Source organism: Capsicum annuum, chromosome 12 (genome assembly GCF_002878395.1).
Source record: "Capsicum annuum cultivar UCD-10X-F1 chromosome 12, UCD10Xv1.1, whole genome shotgun sequence".
NCBI lineage: Eukaryota > Viridiplantae > Streptophyta > Magnoliopsida > Solanales > Solanaceae > Capsicum > Capsicum annuum.
In genome coordinates this window covers 147,980,992-147,988,937 of record NC_061122.1, presented here as the reverse complement: position 1 = coordinate 147,988,937, position 7,946 = coordinate 147,980,992, and the positions used below count along the sequence as shown (strand labels likewise).

General features: G+C 32.8%; 1 long non-coding RNA gene across 1 annotated transcript; it reads right to left on the bottom strand.

The window, feature by feature from the left end:
* Positions 1 to 1,098: 1,098 nt before the first annotated feature.
* LOC107843875 lies at positions 1,099 to 4,356 on the bottom strand. The gene is made up of 4 exons (XR_007047955.1): positions 2,787 to 4,356; positions 2,612 to 2,673; positions 2,070 to 2,490; positions 1,099 to 1,928 (listed from the first exon to the last, which is right to left on the bottom strand). It is a non-coding gene; the product is annotated as an uncharacterized LOC107843875 (long non-coding RNA).
* Between the last annotated feature and the right edge of the window lie 3,590 nt (positions 4,357 to 7,946).

The following is a 7,946-nucleotide window of genomic DNA, read 5'->3' as shown; positions in this document are numbered from 1 at the left end:
CAAAATTGTAGGAAATTGTTTTGTTGTGTATTTTCATTTTTGTGGTAATACATGTGAAGTGGAAGTACGTTGAAGCTGAGGTCGACAATATTCAATACTCGAAAGATTAACAGAAAACAATTTGTTGTGGAGTGAACTTCAGATCACGGTGCTTCTAAAAAGATCAAACATTCATCAAGAAAAAGTGAAATGGACATTTTCTACTCATGTTTAGAGTTTGTAAAATATATGCTTGTTATACTGCTTGTTCAGACATACAGTATTTTCTAACTTGATTTTGCTGCATTTGAATTTGGAAAGCAAATTACACGGCTGACTTGTTAATGTAGGATATCATATCATGTGCTATGTCAGAAATGCATTCCTATCAATGTACCGTGAGTGTGAAGTATTGACGAGGCATATGACGTGTTAGAGGAAATAGCGGAGAAGGATATTGTCTCTTGGGTAGCTCACTGTCTCAATTAATTTTCAGTTCTAAACAAATGAATTTTGATCTTTGAAGTTGTGTTTGTTACTTTTTCCAATTGTAAGATGATATATGTGGAAACTGAGGTCCCTCTAAATTCTTGTTTTCTTTAACTTTAGCTTTAAAGATCCAATTTTTACTCGAGAAACCACAGTAATATGAACAATAAGTTGGCAAAGAAAACTAGTTTACCCAACCAAAAAGAATAAATTGCTCTCTGTGGTTTAAAATAATTTTGATACTGTAAAAATAAAAGGCTGAAAGTTTAAATTTTGATTGAAGTGATAAGGCTTTCACTTTAAAAAAACAAATACTAAAAAAGAAGTATTAATATATTTAAAATCAAGTGGGTCCAATAAAGGTAAAAAGGTAATTGTGCCTTTGAAAAATTTCCAAATAAGGAAAGACGACATTTATTTTGGGACGGGCGACACATAATTTGGGTCGGAGGTAGTAACAGATTTTTGCATATGTATCCATTTAGGCTTATTGGGTTTCCTTTCAAATTGTTCTTACATTTCAACCATTTTTCATTTTGTGCTTGTAATGTTCTACTTCAAACAGATATTCACGAAGGGATTGTTCTTAATTTTCATAAATGCAAAAGCACAAGTACAATAAGTCGAATCAGATGCAGAATCAATGATTTGTACAAAATACTTTGCTTGACATTATTGATTCAAGAGTTATCACATGAGAACAGCACTGATAGGCTTGCAACAAAGTCTCAAAAAGAAGAGCTACTAACAGTTCCACCAAATTTAGCTAGAACTGTAGAGGTCTAAAACAACTTCATCTACTAATTCTTGGAGAATATGCCTAGAAACTTTAGTGCCACATTCATATTCTTCAATCTAGAAGTCCGTACATTTACCCAAAGAATGGCTCATATCCCATTCTATTAGCTCGTCTGGGATCTAACCAACAAATTGTGTCCACTCTTCGACCTCATCAATAATATCAGCAATCAGAATCTCTTTGGTCATACTTGATGGTAGTTTGGTACAGGTTCTGAAACCAGAATCAGAGATTGGAGAAAATTTTTAGTCTAGGTACTCTAATAGACAATCAAAGGGGAATCCTTTAAGCTGATTCATCTGTTTTGGGTCATTACAGCCAAGCAACCCACCGAAAGACATCCATAGAAAACTCAAAAACATTTCATGTTAATTGAGGAAAAAATGGCTCACAGAGAACCCATCCTCTACAGGTAGAGCCTATTGTTGAGGTGTAGTTCCAAATATGAGTTCAGCATTCAAAATGACCTATTTTGCGTAGCTGAGTTTGCTTTGTTTTAACTGATCAATCTTGCTGAGTACTCCAGAAACGTTATGAATCAGTTCTCTGCAACTCCTCCTGGTGGATAATGAGGTCTCACAATTCGAAAGATCTCTATCAGGTTTTGGAAAGAGTGGTTCATCATCCACAGAGTCCACTGATTCAGCAAGCACTTTGTCCTCTGGAAGAAAACAAGCATCATATTTATTAGAAGCATGGATGCATGAAATCCAAGTTCAGATTTATCTTATTTTTTAATTTATGTATTTGAGGGAAAGAAAGGAAGTATGCAAATAGTAAAATGTCAAATCGGGGACCATACTTGAGCTACTATTGGGGCTGCTGGAGAGGTAGATGTCAGTTGAATGGTGATCAAGTGAATTCCCAACTAAATCCGCTTTATCTTCCAAAGGAGAAAAATATCTAGTAGGATAAGTGAGAGCACATTTAGCTCTAAACCTTTGCAAACCTGGTTCTGAACTCTTTATTTCGTCCATCTCAAAATCCATATCTTCTTTATCAGATCCACCAGGTCGAGCACCAAGTTTGTCTGCCACATTGCTCTAAGTTTCAGAAGCTGAAGCCTTTTGGGGCATACTACCTGATCCTGCTGGCATCGATTCCAAACCCATGAGCCTAGCAACCAAACTTGGAGCTTTCATTTCGCGCTTGCTTTCATAATTTGTATCGGTCATTCCATTATTCTTTGCATTTTGAAAACCCCCACTGTTCTCATCAGTAATCTACATTGTTCATACAAGAACCAAAAACAATAAAAACAAAAACTTTCCTATCAGGCTAAAATCTGAGACAGTAGAAGAAAAAGAAAGCTAAATGTGGGAGTATAGTTCAAGAAATGAGTACCAAACGAAGCTTTGGCTGCTTCTCATCCCCTCCAAACTTTTTTGAAGCTTGTTTCAAGCAAGCTATGAGAATGCAGCACAACAAAAGAATTAATTTAGCCCCCTAGCTAGAATAATCACCTTCAAGAAATTAACCATTCTTCTTTAAAAATGAGTGGAATATAGTAGTAGCTAACCTGGTGAAAGCAGTTTCTTTGGAAACAGCTTCTTGGCAAATCTACGATTCCGATCAAAGAGCTGAAAGAAAATGCCCAGACAACCACAAGGCCTTTAAGGTTATCTCTCATTCATTTCTCTAGCTGAGCTATCATTCATCCTTCAAAATCCTCTCTTAAATTTCTTCACCTTTTCTCCCACTCTGCTGAATGTGATTCACACACTTTGTCTTCCCAATAAGATTCTATCAAACATTATCTTTACATTAATTTGAAAAGAATTAAACAAAAGACCCCCCCCCACTGGCCCCTCTACCCACCACATCACTCACCCTTCTTGGCCCTAAAAAAGAAAATGGGGAAAAAGAACTTACATTTTTATGCTAGAAACAAAGCAAAAACCCAACAAAATATCAGAAACAAAGTGGAAAATAGCTATGAAAAGTAAAACCCTGAGCTGTGTTCAATTATGACAAAACTTTCACAAGAAACCACAGTCAAACAAAGCAAACACAGAACAAGAAAATACAAACAGCAATACCCAGAATGTCTTCAACTTGCACCAAATGTGCTACTGTTCAAGAAAACAGCTAGAACTGGTTATAGTACACTCTAGTAAGTTATTCTTTTCTTTTTTTAATTTTCTTTATGACAGTGAAAAAAGCAAAATCATAATTATTTTAAATTAGTTCCTATAGACATGCTTTCTGTGCTTTGCTATCACAAATGCTACAGAATAAGAAAAGAATGCGTCGATAGAGACTAACCAATTAGGCACCAAACAATAATAATAGAACCCAAAGCAATTGCAGCAAGGACAAGACCGAATGTTTTTCGAAATTCAAAGTGCCAAAGAACTTCAAAGTACTTTTAAGAGAAAACAGAGAGAGTAATAGCGGAGGAGAAGTTTGTCCTCTTAGAGAAAGAGAATGGTGAGTTTATATAGTGAGGAGGACCGTCCACAATCCCAAATAATGAAGGAAGAATAATATTTAATGGAAGAAGCATAACATATAATGAATCAATTAAGGGGATTGTTCCCTTAAATGGATGGGGTAAATCAATCCATTCCACCAATCATGATATAGTTTCCATAAATAAATAATACCCTATTATAACATTTGAAATTTCCATGAATAGAACAAGTAAAAAGATATCCTTCCTACTTATTAAATGAAATCAAGAAGAGGTATCTAAATTTACCATAATTAATGTGTGAGGGGATGTCTGTCAACCAAGTAAGGCAAGAAAAATAAAAAATCAATTACTGAGATGTTTTTCTCAAATCAAATTGGTACAGGATCATACCCAAACAGTAAAAACGTGCACATATTAGCCTTATTAAAGATTTACAAAACAATCCGAAAAATAAAAAATCAACTACTAAGATACTTTTCTCAAATCAAATTGGTACAGGATGATAGTCAAACAGTCAAAACATGCACATATTATCCTTATTAAAGATTTACGAAAAAATCTAAAAAATAAAAAATCAATTACTGAGATGCTTTTCTCAAATCAAATTGGTATAGGATCATACCCAAACAGTCAAAACGTGCACATATTAGCCATATTAAAGATTTATGAAAAAATCCAAAAATCGTCACATACATGCTTTTCCCATACAAAATTACCCATATTTACTAAGAGGCATAAAAAATGTGAAGTTGCAAGAAGTTAGGCATGTTTGCACATGCTAGAGAGAGATGAACAAATTGACTCACCATTCAAGTTAAGCGTCATGAAATTTCAATCAAGCAAGACATGCAAATAGGGTCGAATGAAAATCACAGACTTAAAATCAATACATTTATTCAGCAAATATCAAACATGGCCACACTTATGGGAGACACAGATGAATAAATAGTACTAAAGCTCACACACATATTTCAAACACAGGATTAAACCTGAAGACAAATTCTTCATTTTCGATGAGGAAGGGTTGCATGGTTGGAACGCCGAAGGGGTTTGCTAGAGGTATCGCTGTGGGAGAGGAGTCGAGGTTGTGTTGCAGCTGTTGGACGTTCGCCAGAGGGGAGAAACAAGATGACTGGAGGATGGAGGATGGAGCAGCGGCGTGGAGGCTTGGCTGGCCGTCTCCGTCGATGGCGGCACTGTTCGCCGGTAGAGGACGAGAAGGGAGGGGGATAGCCATCGAAGTAGCGGCTGGACTCGCCTGGGGTAGAAGATGGCGGCGCATATGGAGGAGAAGGAAGAGGCGACAGCGAAGGCTGTTCACCAGAGATAGCGGCATGACAACGAGAACTCGGAGCGGAGGGGGTGGTTTTGGTGGTCGATTGGCGATGGAGAGATCGTAGGAGGGGGGAGATCGAGATTTGGAGGTTTTTGTAGAGAGAGAGAAGACAGAGGTGGAGAGATAGAGGCGGAAGTTGGGGAAAAAATTTGAGTTAGGATTTGTAGGTTTGAAATAGGGAAAGAGAAATCTTTTGATGTCAACCGTTGGAATGGTTTTTGATCGACGGCTATGATTTAATGTCATGGGGGAATTAAAATGTGGCTAGGATGAAAACTAATGGCTTAAATTGTAAGAAATTGGGTTAAGATTGTAATGGATTGGGTAAAAATAGGCTATATTGTAAGAAATTAAATAAAATTGGATTAAAAGGTAAACAAAATCATGCAAGGTAATTTTGATTAGGATTTTATTTAAATTAAAGTAGGAATAATAATAATAGATGATAATAGTAATTAAATAATAAATAACAACATTAAATGATAAATAATAAAAAATATAATAAAAGATAAATAATAATAATGAAAAAATAATAATTAAACAATAAATTATAATAATAAATGATAAATAATAAATAATATTAATATATATAATAACAATGTCAATAAATAATAATATCAATAAATAGTATTAAATAAAGCAAAACTAGACAATGTATTTTGCAAAATTGTGAGTGTGCATAATTACGTGAAAATAATTTAATTAATAAAATTATAAAAATGTCATTTTTAATTTTAGAATATTATAAAATTATGATTCTAAAAGATAATTAATGATTTATGCATTTTCTATATTATGAATGCGATATGTCGGAAATCTGTTTGATGCAAGAAAATATGCAAAAATACTAATGTTTAAAATTAATGATTTTGTTAAAATAACAGACTAAATGTAGTGTTGGGAGGTCAAAATTGGGTGTCAACATCACAGTGTCAAAATTGGCTTCCAATACTGACTTTTAAAAAACTAATTCAAAACAATAAATAAATAGGAACAATTAAATTTCTTAAATTCATGATATAAGAAATACAAAAATGAAGTATAAGAAAAAATTAAAATTTCAACATTATTATTGAAACAATTAAATTACCTTAAATATCAACAATATCTAAACAATTCATTTATTATGAATATTGAGGAAGTATTGTCTAAAATATCAATGAATTAAGTGGACTCGATGTAAAATAGTTGAATAAACCTTTCAATCTTTTCTATGTACCCCATTTGAATTGGACGCACTCCTTAATAAATTCTTTACTCTTGCAAGGTTAAAAGTAATTTCACTAATATATTTTTAGTTACTAAAATTTATACATTTTTTTAAAATAATAATGATTATATTTTAATCTTTTATATAAATGAAGACTTTAGTTACTACTATTTTGTCTTATTTGAGGATATTTTCATTAACAACACCAACAGTAAGGGTATATTGGTAACTAAAACCTCCAATCAATGACACTTTACTGTGTCTTTTGCCTCTACTGTTTTACTTTCCTAAAATCTTCTTTCATCTTCATTTTCTCTATTTTTCCTTTTCTACACTGTATTCCCTGCGCACCTTGACACCAAAACATAAGTTTCAAGCAAAATTCATGTTCTTAATCTCAATTTTTATTAGTCCATCAAGATTTATTTTTGGTAAGTGCATCTTTGATGGTGGAGCAAGTTTTCGAGCAAGTTTTCATTTGATGTTTGTTATATATATGATACATGATGCTAACTATTTCAAGTTTTAATCCTTTGATTTCAAATCTGTTATTATTATTGATCTATTATACAAATTAATTAATTCAAGTTTTAATTTATTTTCTCTAGATCTGTAGTTAATATTGTTATGGTACTAACTAATTCAATTATCCTTTGGATATCTTCTTGTTCTGCGATACTAATTAATTTTTGCTATCCTTTGGTCCTTTTTACTTGCTCTAAAGATTGATTTTTGATTTACATTTTCTATTTATAGAAGATTGATTTTATAAATTTGTCTTAAGAGTTGTATAGAGCAATAGGTTTAAATTGGACCGACTCATTGTAACCTACTGGGAACTATAGAAAGTAATTTGCTTATGGATTGATGAACATTGAATATCATAATACTCCCTTCATCTCAAATTATATGTCGCCATTTGACCGGACACGATATTTAAGAAATAGGCATTGACCTAGCTAAAGTTACTAAATTACCCCTCTTAAAAAAGTATTGGACCACTAGGTACTTTTATTAAATTTCACAATAATTAAAAAAATGCAACAGAAAGTACAGTATTAAAAAAAATCTACTAAAAAAATACACCAGCTACATAACTGTCTCTCTCTTTTACAAAGAGTTAAGTAGTCCAAATTAGTGTATCGCCTTAATTTAAAATTTTACTCTCATTTTCTCTATCAACAATTAAGAAAAATTTGTTATTGCAAAATTCAATTTTCTAGAAAATAGGACCAATTTGCCATCATGTACGGATTTTCCCCAAAAAATTTACGTTTCTGATTTGATTTTGGTTTCAATTTTTGGGCACTAAACCTACTTTTCATTTGAATTTTTAGCAAATGGTTATTTTGTAGTGCCAAATCTTCTTTTCATTTGAGAGATGTTCTTTTGCATCTTCTGCTTACTATATCCTTTCTTTTGTTTTGGATAATTTCCAAATTCTTCCTTTTATCTCCTCTCTTATTTTTGCCATTACTCTAAAGATGAGGTTCATCGTACCTATAGACTCAACCTTCAGAAATAAATGATTGAAATTAGAAGAACGTCAAGCCATTGCAAAGTTTCTTTTGAAAGAAAGTAAGGAAGGAAGTCTTAAATACGGATCTATAACACAAGTTACGATGTTGTTCAAGAAATCAATAAGAAAGATTCAACGTATTTGGAAATAATGTCAATCATCAGTTGATAATGGTATGTCGTCGTTAGATGTGTCTTT